Below are 17,837 nucleotides of genomic sequence, written 5' to 3' on the forward strand. Positions count from 1 at the left end.
TCAGACTGATCCACTTTCCCAAGATCAAGTAGCCAGGACAGGGCAGAGCTGAGTTGTGCATCGCCTTCTGCCTGACAGCGAAGATTAAACGCTTTCCTCTACAAAGTAGTGTTTCAGGGGTGGTGGTTCTTCAGCTTTATGGCGTAAGAGTCACTGGAGATATTTGTTTAAAACAGGAAATACTTGGGCCCCGCTTTCAGAGATTCTGGTTTACAGCTGTTAAGCTAGAGATATGGAATCTACCTTCCAAAAGTTCCTTACCATGCTTCAAAACAAAACAAAACAAAACAAAACAAAACAAAACAAAACAAAGCAACAACAGTATTCAAGTTACTTACAACGAAGCAGTAAAGGATAAAGATCTAAAAATAAGTAGGTGAAAGAGAGAAACTAGTAGAAACAAATGCAATTGTATCGAAAATACTATTTTTTCCCCTGAATATAACAAAACCACTATCTCCCATGAGATCATTTTCTTAACACATTTTATAGACCAGTATGATTCTATTCTTAAGGCACACATACTGGATCGCAAACAGAATGTTCAGTTTCCCTCTAGCTACTCCTCCCCGCAAAGACTCCATTCCCTTTTCTCCATCAGGTAGAATTAGAGGAACCATACATTCCAATTGGGGGGAGGGGAAGTCCTGGTTTGTATCCATTTTCCTACGCAATTATTATTAGCCCTTCATTTCATTCTCAAAATACCATGACTTGAATGATGTTACATGATCGTTTTAATTAGAAGTGAGACAGCAGCTACACTTGTGGTGAGCATAGCCTAATGGGTAGGGAAGTTGAATCACTCTGTTGTATACATGACATTAATGTAACATTGTGTGTCAATTATACTCCAATGAAAAAAATTGAAAAAGAAGTGAGACGAGTGGCATCTGAAGCACGTATTTTTCATAAGCTCTATAATGAAGTTGAAATTTTCACGTAGGGGAGTATCAGTTTACTCTATAAATTTTCATGTATTCTTTTTAAAGTTTATTTATGATTTTTCAGAGGCAGAGAGAGACACAGCGTGAGCAGGGGAGGGGCAGAGAGAGAGAGAAGGAGACACAGAATCCAAAGCAGGCTCCAGGCTCTGAGCTGTCAGCATAGAGCCCATCACGAAGCTCCAACCCATGAACCGTGAGATCATGACCTGAGCCGAAGTTGGACACTCAACCGACTGAGCCACCCAGGCGTCCCAATTTTCATGTATTCTTTTTTTTTTTTTTTTAATTTTTTTTTTCAACGTTTATTTATTTTTGGGACAGAGAGAGACAGAGCATGAACGGGGGAGGGGCAGAGAGAGAGGGAGACACAGAGTCGGAAACAGGCTCCAGGCTCCGAGCCATCAGCCCAGAGCCTGACGCGGGGCTCGAACTCACGGACCTGCGAGATCGTGACCTGGCTGAAGTCAGACGCTTAACCAACTGCGCCACCCAGGCGCCCTGCAATTTTCATGTATTCTTAAATCAACTAATCCTAGAGACTAATTTACTTGCTTGTAAGATATAGGTTAAATTTACTCCCTTCATAACTAAAATACACATATTATTAGGATCAGGGTCCCTGAGCTGTTAGCCTCCCAGTGTGCTTTCTGTTTCCTGGAGGTTGTGTCTAGGGATCTTTCTCCAGTACTCATTGTTCTCCAAAACTCTGGAGGGAATCCAGATGTGTGAGTGGAGGTTGCATCACCTATAAGATTTGATGAGTGCAACCGATTTAAAATAGCAGAGTCCAATGTCTTTGACTCTCCTTGGATCCAGGAAGATAGAACTTGAAGTGAAGTGCTAACTAGGTCAAGACAAAGCTTGAATATCAGAATAACCAACCCTTCTTCATACTCCTCTTCGTGAGAGCTCCTTGGGATATTCCCGTGTGACTCAAGGGGCTGCCCTAAGCCTCTTGGGTGAAGATGCCATCAGGGGTTCCCCCAGAGAGTCCCCAGGGACTGGTCCTGGGGATATCCAGGACAGAAGGATATAAAATGGGGAAAGTGATGTCTGTGGCCAGCGTAAGTTTCTGAACCTGTGGTTCCTGAAGGTCAGAGCCCTGATTCCCAATTTCCAGCTATGAGACACAAAGACAGCTTTTAAAAAGCTTCCCTGTGGTTTGTTTCAGCAGCATGAAGCATCAAGTCCATAGTCAACTGTTCCAAATAGAATTCTATGATTAAAATGGTTTATGCCACTGAAAAAAAGAAGAAATTTTGCCTGTCACATGATTCCAGGACTGGATTATGATACTGGGAGAAGACTTCTCTTCCCATTGATGTTGCAGAGGTAAACAAAGAAACAAAACCAGATTTTTCTGGACGGTACTAAAAAGTGTATTACAAAAATGACACAAAGACATGATAACAGGTGTGAGAATCAAATAACCTTGTAGTTTTAAATGCGGATAACGCAGAGAATGACTTTAACTGCCGTTACTTTTTTAAAGATAAGCATATATTTTCATCTGTTTTGGCTCTGAAAAGGAATTCCTAAAAAGTAGAGAAAATAAAACTTGGGTTTTGTTTCATTTTGTTTTGTTTTTACTAACTCCAATCCCTAAATCGGTACCTTGTTTTGAAGGTAGGAAACGGGTAACAATGACTGAAAATGCAAGAGTTCATTCATCACTTTTCGAATCATTTTTGTCTATTTTTACAAAGGCCAGAGGTTAGTGAGAAATAATCAGTTTCCTGGGAAACTTCATTAATGTATCTACATACCAAAAAAGGCTACACGTTCAACTAAGTGCGTATTTTCCAAATCTCCAGTTAATACCTTCATGAGTATGAAGGAAAGACTGATGTTCTATGAAGACATTCTGTGCAACAGACAAGTTCTGAAATTGCTCTTATCTTTCTCATCTTCCAAAGTGGAGTGAGGCCCATTAATGTGGGCATTGAAATCCCTGTGTCTGTCCATTTTACACTCATCTGTAATCACTGATTCTCAGGAGGAATCCCAGGTAGGATTGTGAATTATTATGTCTAAACAGTTTCTGAAAATGATATGCATTGCCACTGGTGAGTGGATTCATTGTGAAATGGCCAGAGCGAATTTTAAAATTCTGATGAGACAGTTGGGTCTTAAAAGTCTTAAGATCAATTGACTAGTGGATTTTTTTTTTTTTTGGTCAAACTTTCTTGCCCCTTTTCAGTGTCCTCTTTTCTTCTTGGTGTTTCACAATGTCAGGAGACTCCACGTTTCTCATCATGGGAGGTGAGGGAAGGAAAAAAAAAAAAGGACTGATTCATAATGCCTTCGAGTCTCAAATGCTATCACTTGTGGGGTACTCTACATCTTTTAAAGAGGGTGGCTAAGACAACAATAACTCCCCCAAAAGGGATATGCTCAAGGTCATCTTAAGTGGCCACAACCAAACGGTGCCTTAGGTCTCTTCAGCTGGCTGTGCAATTTGGTCTGTTGGAAATTATGCACAATTCTAATGTCTAGGTCATACTGAAGCAAGGTCCTAAAACACAACCTGGTTAGAACTGTCATCACAGTGTACCTTTCTGACAAAGTTGATGAAGTAACAATATTTTCTCATGTATGGCTAGGAAAGGATGGGAGAAGAGGAAATTAGTGCTAGCCCTAGGTAACTTTGTTCTTCCAGAAAATAACTGTTCATCCAGAATCTACCTAATGTACCTTCTAGTTTATGATTATATGAGTGATGACACTCTAAGGGTTGGGAAGATACTTACTGGTTCTCTTTAATCTGATTCCTGTGTTGAATTCTAGGAAGGCATGTCAGCCATGCAAGTTTGAATTTGAGTTGAGGGGTAAAGCAAATTGGGTGGGTTGTAGAAGGATTTAGGAGTTGGGAATCCTAAGATTTTGCCGTGTGGGTAATGTCCAGAATACAATGTAAACATTCTCCTCCACCATCTCATAATTCTGCCAAGTTTTCAGGTGGACAACTGGGTAGCTAGCTAATAGCATTGACAGGGTTAGAAACCTGGAAAGGAAGAAAAGGGATGTTTTGGGGGCGGTGCAGGAGTGTGGGTGGGTAACAGAGATGTTGGAAGTAAAAGATATCTCAGTCTGGGCTTACTGAATTTGGGCACCCATGGGGAGAAGTGAAGTAGGCAGTTGGATATTTTTGCCCTAAATTTCAGAGAAAAAGATAAGGAGAGGAATGGGCTTTGCAGTGTTCCTGTAGGGAAGCTGATGTGCGACTAAAATCTCTTCTAGACCTTCAACACTTTTTGGGGGGGGGGGTCTGTGGTTAGCCATATGAGCCATAGGAGTCTCTGAAACGGTAATTTAAAACATTTAAACCTTAACGGGTTTTTTGAACAAAGAGTTCAGATAGGAATGATTTTTAGCTGAGGACAGTATATAGCCAAATGTAATACAAAGGTTAAAACCACACCCTGAGTATAGGCATGTGACTTTTTTTTTTAATCCTGGACAAAACACAATGATTTATTTTCAAATGATGTGTACGTGCGCGTGTATGTATATGGGGAGGGATTGGTTTTATAAGCATATTTTAAAGGCTCAAAGGGCTTATAGACATCAAATGGTTCTTCAAAAACAACAACGTAGTGATTGAAGTGTAAATGAATCATGAAATATATGGATTAAATATGCCTGGATTTATTACACATAATTAGAAATTTAAGACTTGCTTTGGGCAAAGTATGACTGAGGTTTTTTTACTGAACCCCAAACACCCGGAAATATTGAAACATTAAAATATCAAATCTTTCCAAGTTTGTAAGACCTGAGATTTCTATAGATCACATTACTTGCTTTCCTTCAGAAATATATTAACCCTTCAACTTAAAATTTCTAAAATACAATGGCTAGGAAAAATAACATATTCCTTAAAAATTCAAATAAAAGTGGGTTTGCTTACAGATAGATATTAAAATACGAATGTGAGAAGAATTTGACTTGCTTGACAGGATCTGAGTATAAAATGTACTAAACAGCTGTAAGAATGGACATCTGATTGAATAACTGTCAGCCTCTCACTGCAAAGATAAAAATTAATGGCACATGTAACAAACAAAACACAATGTAGGGATTTGGGTTGAGCATGGGCTCAAACAAGTCTATGACATCATAGTACTGCTATTTGTTAGCTATCTTTACCTTGGATTGACTAAAGAATTAAAGTGTGTGGACACTCTACTCCATGCCAGTCAAATCATGTGTTAGTAGTGTGTTCGCCACATACTCTAGGACTTCGTCTGGGGAAGATCAACCTCAGTCATGGGTAGACGCCAAGCGATTCCTTATGTAGGAAAAACTGAACAAGGTCAAGAAGACAGCAAACTCCAGAAAGTCATAAGAACTACCAGAAACGTAACTGGAAGGGAATAACCAAGGAAGAGGCAAGATTCCGATTCATAACAAAGAACTCTTCCTTGATTAGAATTACCAAAATTGGGATAAGACTTTTATCTACCATCCGGGTTAACGGTAATCACCCTGATCACAGGTCTTCAAGTCAATATTTGGATTGTTGTAAATACCATTTACTATCACCTAGAAATAAAAGCCCCCTGTCCAGTAGTGTGTATGTGCACCCCACCTAATGTGATTTCCAAGGAGAGTAGAAGAGTTTCAGCTTCCACAAATGACCTCACCCTCTCCTGACCTCCCACATTTTATTCACAAGTTATAATAAGTGAAGGCCCCTTGTCAAGGAAACTGGCAAGATGTGACTGAAGACATTTCAGGACAATATCTGCGAAATTCTGTTACACTGAGCTCGAGAATCAAGTTGCATCCTTTAATATATATGTATTTTAAAATCTCTCCCTTCTTTCCACAATCCCACTCATAAGCCACAAAATCTGTCCGACTTAAATTGTGAAACATACATTGAGTAACCAATTGATTGGTCCTCAGGTAGCCCCCAGATGTCAGACCCATTAGGTTCTTTTTTTAAATTACTTTTTAAATTTATTATTTATTTATTTATTTATTTATTTATTTATTTGAGAGAGAGAGAGAGAGAGAGAGAGAGAGAGAGAGAGAGAGAGAGAGAATCTTAAGTAGATTCCACACTCAGCATAGAGCCCGATGCAGGGCTCAATCTCATGACTCTGGGATCATGACCTGAGCCAAAATCAAGAGTCAGACACTTAACTGACTGAGCCACACAGGTGTCCAGAAGCTCTTAGATTCTTGTGGAGAATTTTTTTCCATAGGCAACAACCCATGTGCTCATGGCTGTAACAGCACTTTGAGCTCACAGCAGTTGTGAAAGAGAAAGAAGGTGTGTGGCTAATAAATTATTTGAGATTGTCATTAATCACAATACATGCCATGCCATACCTGGAATCAGTTTTCATTTTGTTGGAAATCTCTTTTGCTGAGATTTTGCGAAAAGGAGCTGCTTTGTCTTGAACCATTCACATTTTTTTTTCAGATAAAACTCCATTTTCTGGCCAAGCGCTTGAAATAAGGTAGTCAACCAGTCACCGTTGGATGAAACATTGTATGTTTGAGGCTCCTGAGTGGCTCAGTTGGTTGAGCATTCGACTCTTGATTTTGGCTCAGGTCATGATCCTGGGGGAGTGGGATGGAGTTCTGAGCCGGGCTCTGCATGAAGTGTGGAGTCTGCTTGGGATTCTCTGTGTCTCTCTCTCTCTCTCTCTCTTTGCCCCTCCCCCACTCGGTCGCTCACCCGCACGCTCTCTCTCCTTCTCCAAATAAATAAATAAATAAATAAACAAATAAATAAATAAATAAAAACACATGTGCAAGGCGGTGGTGGGGAGGGTGACAGAGAAAAATGAACATTTGTTGACTGCCTACTCTACGTGATACTTGCTCTAATTTGATCCAGATTTAACTTTGAGAGATAGGAGTCGTAATCTCTGTTTTTGCAGATAAGGGAACTCGTCTGGAGAGAAGTCTAGACGGCATCATGTCTCAGTTGCTAAGTCCATGTGTGCTCTACAGGCCACACTGTAATGTAAAGATAGCGCACTTTATACTCCTCTAGTGCTTACTACATATTTAACGTATTACTTCCTTTATTTATAATGATTCATTTCAAAATCTTCTAAAGGGAAAATGAATAGGGATTTATGTAGTTCAATTTTGTACTTAAAAGACTTTGTATAATTCTCAGTAGAGCCTAGAGGTCCTAAATGCATGCAAGAATTAGTGAGTAAATGAATACATGAATGAGAAAAGCATCTCACATGTACATTTAAATGCTTGAACCAGAATACCAAATTCTACAGTTGCATGGAAGAAAAAATTGCGGGTGAAATTTCCTTTTTTTTTTTTTTTTTTGAGAGATAGATGGGGTTGGGGCTGGCGCAGAGAGAGAGGAGGACAGAGAATCTGAAGAGGGCTCTGTGCTGACAGCAGGAAGCCCGATGTGGGGCTCAAATCATGAGATCATGACCTAAGTCAGATGCCTAACCAACTGAGCCACCCAGGCACCCCTGAAAAATCCTACTGTAAGACCTCTGACAATAATGTAATATCTCTAACGGCTATTATTCCATTAAAAACTGTGAAAACCTGAAAACAAATGTATGTGCATGACTGAATGAGTGAGAGAGAGAGAGAGAGGGAGAGAGAGAGAGAGAGAGTGAGTGTGTCAGGGAAGGTTAGGAGATTCCTTTGCTTTGTACTCCTTCCTGATGAATCACAAATATATAGTCCCAGTCACAAAGTCTTGCTTTAAATTTCAAATATTACTTTTCTGTTCAAATAAAGAACGGATTCATATTTCAAATTAATATTCAAATGGTATTTGGGGGTGACTGGGTACAATCAACCTCTCAAGAATACATCTAAGAAACACTTTCTGTACTGGAACAGGTATCTAAGGAGCAGATAAAGAGTAGAGACAATTACAGCACGGATGCATCTAACAAAGCAGTCTCCCTTCCTTCCCTTCTTGCTTCCCTTTTTCTCTAGGGATGTAAAAAGAAAAGAAATCATTAAAATTTTTATTTTGAATAGAATGCAATGAGCATCATTTTTTAACCACCTAAGTACCTCAAAGGAATTCAAAGAAAGGAGGGCTACAACACAAAGAGAAACCTTGGCCGGTGGAAAGTGGGGAGGAGAGAGGCTTCTAGCAAATCAGAAAGTGAAAAAGTGTTCTCAAATCAACTGCTACCCAGATTACAGGGCAATACACTCCGTTCCCACAAACATGTTTTCCTTTACAAAATATTTACCATTTGAAATCTTTTCTAACTGAACAGCCATATGTCCTGTTTTCTGACACATCTGTGTCTATATATGAAGTTATTTTCAGCTTATATCTAATATCGGAGGGGAAAACTTCAGTATCTCTAGATTTTATGTAATGGACACAAGTTTTATACAGTGATTTATCTTGTGTTTTCTCTATTCCCCTACACCTCTGTGCTCAAATGGAACCTGTAATTTTACTGCCAAATCATTTGTAAAAATATGTATAACAGCATGAAAAATAAGAAGCTCTATGTTACATGATATCACAAATGATTTGAAATCAATTAAAGAATTTTAGTAGTTTTGTTCTACTTAAAAATAAAGGTAGATATACGTTAGTAACAATACTATGGTCTTATTTTAAGCAGCAACTAAGTTGTAGCTACATTGTACTGTAGTTCTTACCAGTTGGAAGGGAATGTTCTAGACCCACACAGACTAACTTCCATTGAAAAAGCTACCAAACCAAGTAATTTAAAATAATTCATTCAGATTACTTTTGCTAATCCAAGTTTATAAACACATTTAATTTGTATTCCATGGGACTATCTTTACATGTGGTAACATTGCTAGCTAACCTGATTCTGTGTTTTCATATATGAATGATATATGTGTTTTCTTCTTTTGTTTTTCTATCTAGCATATTTTATCTGCCGCCCTATGTACTGATCTACCTAGCCATTCTGTTCTTCACTCCTAAACTCATTTGATGTGCCTTCATAAAATAAAATTAAACTTCTATTGCAATCACATTGTTGGAAAAATATAGATTAGCAGGAACACATATTCCCGGAAAGGAAGTTATTACAAGTAAATGTGTGTCATGAAGTCTGTACTATAGCTGAAGGTCATGGTCATTTACTAAAGCCATACCTTTAGTAGGATAATATGATATTGGTTGTTCAATAGGAATAAAGATTTTACTCCTACGGAGCACTAACAAAATTTTCCCTCATGAATTCTTTTGTCATTTGGTGATATAATGATGTGTGGGCACTTTAAACAAAATCCCTCTGACTTCTGATGACATTTACACAGCTATTGAAGATGCACCAAAAACACATTATATGAGAATGTAAAATGCTATTGTCACAGTGCTATGTTCTTGATATTATTAAATTAAATACATGACTTCTACAAATTTTCTTCATATTGGTGAGTCCAATCTAGTAAGAGATTATATAGAACACATAAATATTTTGCATCTCAGCTCTTAAATAGGACACAGGTTTTATTACATGGTATACCAGACCTTGCCATTTCTTGGTGCTTCTAATAGGACAAGTTGGTGAAAAAAGTCATGATAACCTGGATGAAACTTGGCATATCTCAGGGGCACCTGGGTGGCTCAGTTAGTTAAGTGCCTGACTCTTGATTTTGGCTCAGGTCATGATCTCAGGGTTGTGAGATTGAGCCCCCCCATCAGGATCGATGCTAGGGATGGAGCTGGCTTCAGATTCTCTCCCTCAATCTCCTTCCCTCCCCCCCACCCACTCTCTCTCTCTCAAAAACAAACAAACAAACAATAACAACAACAAAAACAACTTGGAATATCTCATTTCACAGGTGTACACAATCACATCCCTTGGAGACTGTATCCTTATTCCTATAAACTGTGCCTAGTAGCTCCCCTCACCACGTAGTGATGGTGTTTGACCTTGCTGGGCTACAGCAAGCAAGCTTAGGTGGTGTGATAGAAAGACCTGGAAAGAGAGTGCCTTGCTATAAACTCCCATGTGGTCTCTAATGGGAGACGTTCTTCACAAACCTTTAAATCTATAGTTAAAACCAAGGGTGAAAATGCAAAATGGCTCAGAGGAAGCAACAGGTCATTTCATTTCACGTAAGATGCAAACAGCCATTGTTAGCAGGGAGCTTTTCTGAGAGGTAGCCGGTTCGGGAGAAAAGAGTGAAGCATCTGGAGTAAAAGACATGAGGCCAACTCTCTCCCTGGCCTCTTCATTACAGTCCCTTCTGTCCGAACTTCAGCTTCCTCATCTTAAAACGGGTAATAACAGTAAGGCATTTCAAAAGCTCAAGGAGATGAAAGCACTTATAAACTCTAAAGAGTTAGCTGGCTTTTATTTAGTTTATTGGCTTCTAATAGGGATTTGAAAGAGTTCATCTCAAAGAAGTGGGCCGAGTAAGCACAGAGAATTCAACGGAGGCCAGAGGGGAAAAAGGACCAAGAAAGGAAGCACAGATCTCTTCCTGGATGCTTTCATTTCCTTCATGATCTTCTTAAAGTTCTTGAACCACTAACCTCCTACGGGAAATCCCGTGGAAGCATAAGCAAATGGAAGCTGTTCAAAAGTTGGCACCAGAATGCAACACCAACTCTTCCGTGATAGGCAAGGAACCTGAACAAGCCTGAATGGCAACAGACACTAGCTGCTATGGCAAGATGCAGAAGTAACGAACACTCCGTCTTAGGTTATCCATAAAACCTCATTCCATTGGTCAATAGCTTCGGGAGTGCGGAACACGTAGTATGCTGTGTATGGAGAATCAGGCTCCAGTTCAACCCAAATCCCTGCAAGGTCCCACCAGCGTCCAAATTTCCCGCGTTGTGACCCTCAGTTCTGTCTGTGATCTGCTTTATGAGCTCCACGGGTGAGTTCTTCTTAACGCTAAGGGCAATGGAACTGCGGAGTGTGCTTACACGCAGGTAGGATATGTCTATGCTAACATGGCTCCCCTGGGCAAAGTACCGGCAAAAGACAAGACAGCGGTGACAGAGACGATGATTATTAACATGGGATATGCAGAACAATTGGCTTGAGGTTATTGTGCAAACACGGATTCTGTGCCAGAAGGCTTGTGGGGGGCTTGAGGTCCTGCTTCTATGAGGCTTCCAGGTAATGCTGATGCTGCTGATCTAGGGACCCACAGATAACACACTCCTACACGGACAGAAGAAGGGCAACACAGGAAGGAGGGTAAAAGCGGTGTGGGCATAACTGTGAGTTGATGGTGAGTTGATAACAATGAACTGGCATGCGATGTGGATATGGAGTGGCTTCTCTGAGCAAAGTGTACAAGGTTGCCAACCAATAAGTCATATAAAAGTTGAATATAACCACACCTCTATCCACGTACATGGATAACAACACTTGTTTCTGAAATCATAATCCGAGGACACATTTATACAAATATAAATGTAAACAAGATATTAAAGTGAGTTGGAAAAGGTTGTTAGAATACGTAGATGGGGATGGGAATGTGTGTGTGTGGGTATGTGTGTGCGTGTGTAACAAACATTCAACCCCTTTGTGGAGCTAGCCTACACCCAAATCCACTGAGAAAGAACATGTTGAACCAGGCACCTTCATCATGTAATCGGATATATATACACACTGGGGATTTTATTTAAGATGCATGTTTTCATGGGAGGATAAACACAAACATAACTAGTTAAAATGAAAAAAATAATTAAAATCAGCAGTACATTCAACAAATTTGTTATATAAACGCTCGCTCATTATACGTAACTAACATAGAGTCTTGATTAAATAGACATCAATGCAATTCAGTTACTCACTTTTTATGAAGACTATAATGAAGTAATTTTCATTATCGGCATGACAATTTCTTGCCTAAAATTTTCTTATTTCAGTAATTTTATTCAAGTATATATGAAAAATGAACCATGTACACCTTTTTTCTGTTGCATAAAATTAAATTATTGTGGATATCCAATGCAATAAATATCTCTTTGTTGGCCGGATGTATGCATAATTGGATAATTTAATAAATTATTTACATTTACTGAATTTCTGAAAGAATCAGAAACAAACTGTGGCTCTTCATTAAATGGTAACTAAATTCTGATATTCTTTTTGCTATTTTAGCCTTTTAAAATAGAGCTTAGTTTTAATTACATTATTCAGTGTAATTCAGTGCAATCCAGTCTTATAAAAAATATTTAATATGCTCGGGGAACAGTGCTCAGAGTTTAGGCAGAAGTTAAGCAATGCACCGTAAAAAGATACATCCTAGGACCAAAATATTTTAGTAACATGGAACATTAAAAGTGAAAAATGTGACAGCATTAAATGATGCATAGATGTGGTTTAAAATGAGTTTCCTTTTAATCTTGACTAGGTATGAGCATAAACATTTGTACTCTAAAAGCCACAGGCAGTCAGTAGAAACTTTAGGATAATCTTTAAATTTGTTACCATTGCCACGATTTGTTTTAAGTTGGAAAGCACCCCCTGCTAGTGAAAAAAAGTTTCAAACAAAAACAAACACAAATATACTCTTCAATTTTATTGCCCAGCACTGGACTGGTAAACTGTATAATTTTCTGCTACTCCCTTTGGCCAGAGAAAACAAATTTCTTAAAAGTTAAACCCTTCTAAGAGTGGTTAGAAGGGAGACACCTATTATTAAAAAGCTTTCATTTAGTGGAATGCTTATTGTCAGTCGGGCTCCCTGGAGATTCAACTCCATGTGTACAAACATGTCTTCCCAGCTGCATTTCTGCCTTTGAGAACATTAGCTAACAAAGTACTGAATTCTTACTGAATGAATCAACGGGATGGATTCCATGTATAGCCAGACATTCGAAGAGGTTTTTAAACCATGTGGAATTTTGTTTTATGATTTAATGCTAAATAAAAAAGCAGTAAATGTTGCATGTTTGCCATGATCATAAATTAATTAATGTTTCCATTCCAAACTATTAACAATTAGCGGTGTAAGGGATGGAGGGACACAATGTCGTGACCCACTCCTAGTCAACGACACCTTTACACTTTCCAAATTTCACTCAATGAGTACAGATTATATTTATTTTAAGTCGGGTTCTAAAACTAACCTTTCAGGGGTGCCTCGGTGGTTCAGTCGATTAAGCACCAGACTCTTGATTTTGGCTCAGGCCCTGATCTCACGGTTCTTGGGATTGAGCCCCACGTTGGGCTCTGTGCCTCTTGGGATTCTCTCTCTCCCCTTCTCTCTGCCCCTCCTCTGCTCTCACTCTCTCTCAAAATTAAATAAACACTTAAAAATTAAAAATTAAAACAAAATTTAAAACATTAAAAAAATAAAAATAAAAAATAAAAAAACACAAAAACATCCTTTCACTTTGCAAAATAACTAGAAACATAAATGACTGTGGCCACTGATTTGCAAATAAAGGTGGGGGGGTGATTCAGAGATGTAGAAATTTGGGGAAAAGTCTTCTTGTGTTTTACTGAAAAGACTAAAACACGACCAGTATAAGATGGGAATGTTATGGGCTCATAGCTGTCTGTGAGCTGTGCCTATTTGAAAGATGGTAAATTGGGAAGACACTTGGAAGCACTGAACTGGATTTGAATCAGGTTTCTGCCTCTTGCTGGCTGTGCAAGGCTGGGAATCCACAGGCTCATTCTGTCTCTTAGTTACTTGAACTGAAGTTACTTGAACTTTATTTCAGTTTCTTCATCTGTGAAATAGGAGTAATAATAGTCCTCACTTCCCATCGTGAGCATTAGCAAAGTTCCTACTTGCTGAAGCACCTAGAAGAGTGCCTGGCTCATTGTAAAAGCGACGTAAGTATAAGTTCTTATTAGTAACTATTATTCACTTCATCGAAGGGAAACACAGACATATTTGTCTCCACCCTGGTCTTTCAACATTACCTACCCTTTCCTGTCTAGAGCAACCCTACCCTTCCCCTTCTTCTGTTTTGCTTGGGGCTGTAACAGGTCTGGGGCACCAAATATCTCTTAGAATATATGGCCACCAAGTTTGTATTCTCCCAGCAATATATTTATGAATCAATGAGGCCCTACACAGGCTGAAGCCACCCAAAAATTTCCATACACAATAATCCATGAAGGTGCTGTGATAAGACCTGTAGATTCATTACCATATATAGATTTTGCTGTATGTGAGATTTCTACACAGTACTCAGATATTTTTGGCACACTAGTTAAAAAAAAAAATAGACTACTGCCTGAGTGCGTTTCCCACAAAATAATCTTTTTGAAAGGTATGTATCCTGCCTAACCAACAATATCCCTTTTTGGGGGAGAGCAAGTGGGTTTCTAGGCTCAAGGAGGTATTGAATATAATCTCTACTATGTAGACCAACATCAAATCCATCAAAATCTGAGCTACTGTGATTTCCCCAGGTTCAGACAATTCAATACGGTAGCTGTTTACTAACCCCAGAGAGACAGAGTATTAGTTCCCAACCACTTATTAAATCTTTTATATGTTAATATGCAAAGAAAGCATGCTACGCTCATTAAAGTAACACCCCAAAATTGGTATCAAGATGTTACAGCATTCGTAGTCAGTGCAAAGTCAGAGCACAAGGGAAACACAGGCTTTCATGTACATTTTACCTAAGGCTAAGTCTCTAGTGGAAATTCTTGCTCTTTTAGTATTAAAAGGAACCTATCTGGAGAAGTGCTGAAGGAAAGAGACACCTACCCAACGCAACGAAATTATCTAATCGTAGCGATCAGTGAAAATGGTGGGTGATAATCCAGCACTGAGAAAGGGATCCATGATTTGCTTCAATGAATATCGGCTCAATACTAATGCTTTAGTAGGGACAAAAATAACAAAGAGCTAATTCTGACCTTGTGATTCTTTAATGTCTGTTGATGACCATTCCAGGGGACATCCCCTCCTCTCTCATTTTAGGATGAAGAAACAGATTAAGATAGAAAGTATGCTCAGGTCCTCTAACCAAGACATCATGCTTCAAGAATAGAAAATAATGTAATCGGAGTAACCGCAATCTCAATTCTCTAGGAATTGATGTAACATTCTAAAAAGCATGTCTGTGGATGAGGACAGAGGGAAAATAAAGTGATCCCCACAATTAGATTTGGTGAAAACTCCACCTTCATAAATATTGGGGAGGCTGATGGTAGACTATTTGATAAACCAGCCACTTGTGTGAGATACTCTGTAGCTTATCTTTTTTAAAAAATTTATTTTTGAGAGACAGAGAGAGACAGAATGCAAGCAGGGGAGTAGCAGATAGAGAGGGAAACACAGAATCCAAAGCAGGTTCCATGCTCTGAGCTGCCAGCACAGAGCCCGATGTGGGGCTCGAACCCATGAACTGTGAGATCATGACCTGAGCCAAAGTCAGACACCCAATGGACTGAGCCACCCAGGCGCCCCTCTCTGTAGCTTATCTTGAATGTAGTTCATTATCTAAGATTTTGTGATGTTTATAACAGTCGCTTGGGTTCCTTCACACAGTTGACTCTATGTTGAGCATGACCTCAAATGAGTCAATGAAGGAAAAAAAGCTAAGAGTAATTCAAGAAGAAAAAGTAGTATATTCCAGAACATCTTTCTTTTTGTCAAATCCTTCCCTCTCTCTCAGACCACTTCCTCAAATAGCAGCAGCATTTTTTTTTTTTAAATCAAGGAAGCAGCAATTCAACTTGCCTCTTCAAGTTTTCTGTTGCTGACTGTATTTTGAAGGCTGTTATTTGCTTATGTTATATCTGAATTTTTGAAAGAAACATTTAAGAATGTAGTTCTTCAGCGATCAGAATTTGAAAAAAAGCATCTTTCTTTCCTTTTAAATGACTTATTCTAGAGCGTGTGTGTGTGTGTGTGTGTGTGTGTGTGTGTGTGTGTGTGTTGGTGTTGCTTATCCGTTCAGGCCAGGTTAAAGAGTATTGTTTTTGGCAAGATCAGGAATTTTATTTATCGGATTCTTTCTTTATACAACGCTGTGCACAGGAACCCCTACCTAGCTGCCAGGTTGTGTTTTTTTGTTTTGTTTTGGGTTTTTTTTTTTTCAGTCAATTGCCCTGGAAGGGAAGTTTTCTAAAAGTTGTGGCATTTCACCACTCAGGCCTCAAAGTGAGAGGTGAAAGACACACACAGCTTTGCTTTGTAACAATCTCAACCCTGTTTCCACTTCCTGCCTTGCAGCGGGACGATCAAGTGCATCTGCCTTCATTCTCAGCTTTATTTTGCTTTAAATGACACACAGCGCGTGGCTATTCAATAACTCTTACTCTCCTCTTTGAAAGTAATGCTGTTCTGATGTTGAAGTGCATATAGTTTCTTTATTGCTCTCGTTACCTCTTTGAATTAACCTGGCTTGCTCTACATTTTTTTGCATAGGCATATATCAGGCACCATGAAGAAAATTAACAAATGCCTATTGATAATTATAATTACCATAATGCCTCTGGTGACTGTCTTCATACTTAGACAGCCTACTCGGCTAGACCTAAATCCCGGAGCTACAAGGAGAACTTCATATTTGCTTCAGACATAGAAACAGTTACACTGCCAAGAATCAGTCTCAAAGTTTTTAGCCTAAAAAAGAACAACAACACGCTATGATTATATTTTCCTAAAATAAAATCTGCAACAAGTTTTAACATTCTATTATTTGAATTATTGTCAGGAAAAGAATCAAGCACAGGCGATCCACTGGAGCTCTGACATTCCATGAATCTTTGCAATGTTTGTATTGTTGCTAAATGCAGTATTATTTGAATAAATATACCAGTATGTTTGTTCGATCAAAACAAATATTACTTCGGAAGAATATATTAAATGGAAATCACTTAAGACCTTAAAAGATAATAAGGCAGTTTGAATTCACGAGTCACACGATATATTGTGGGAATAGGGATACATCAAGTCGACAGCCACAATCCAAAGTATACTATAAATGACCACAGGGGAGGTGCTATCAAATACTCTGATGCACTGAATGAGTGAGAAATCTTGCATCATAAGTGAAGTTTTCTCACTAGTTTACAGCATGTTTATGAGTTACAAGGCTGTAATTAAAACTTTTCACTGTCGTTTTAAATTTAGTTTTGAGAGAGAAGAGACAGCGAGAGCGAGCTCAACCTGGGGAGGGGCAGAGAAGAAGGAAGACCCAGAATCTGAAGCAGGCTCCAGTCTCTGAGCTGTCAGCACAGAGCCGGACGTGGGGCTTGAACTCATGAACCATGAGATCATGACCTGAACCGAAGTCAGACGCTTAACCGACAGAGCCACACAGGCGCCCCTACAGGGCTGTAATTTTAAAATAGCTTTGAAATAATTTGAAATTATCCTCAGGGAATCTGACTATGTAAAAATAATCTTAAATTCAAATAACTGAATTATTACAAAAAGCTTCCAGAGTACCAATTTTTGTTTTTGTAAAATAATACATTATGTTACTACTCTCCCAGTTTGCAGATAAAGAAAAAATCTCAAACCACTATTTCCCTTGGGTATAACTTAGTATGACAAAAGAGAAACACAGAGAAACTGGTAATGAACATGAATTGTTTTAAAATATATTTCAGTATCTGACAGACAAGATGGCAAACTTTCAGCCAAAATCCTGTATATTTTATTTATGTTCTATTCTATCATCTCCTTCACTGTTTCAAAAATTAGTTGCTTAAATAGCATGTTTGACCATGTTTCTTCAAATGCCATGTGACTGTAATTTATTCGATGTTTTCATAACCATATCGGTATTTAAAAGGAAATCTCCCTTCAAAGGTCAATAGTAGTCCCTATTATCTAATCGCCTTTTAACAACTACAATTTCATTTTTTAAGTACATTTCAGTGCATTATATTTTTAGGGGAGAAGAGGTTCTGGCACTAGAATGCCGTTTCTAACCTACCTCCCTGATTAAAAGAGAAGGCGATCATTTTAAGAGAGCTCATCTGT

This window comes from Prionailurus viverrinus, chromosome B4 (assembly GCF_022837055.1).
Source record: "Prionailurus viverrinus isolate Anna chromosome B4, UM_Priviv_1.0, whole genome shotgun sequence".
NCBI lineage: Eukaryota > Metazoa > Chordata > Mammalia > Carnivora > Felidae > Prionailurus > Prionailurus viverrinus.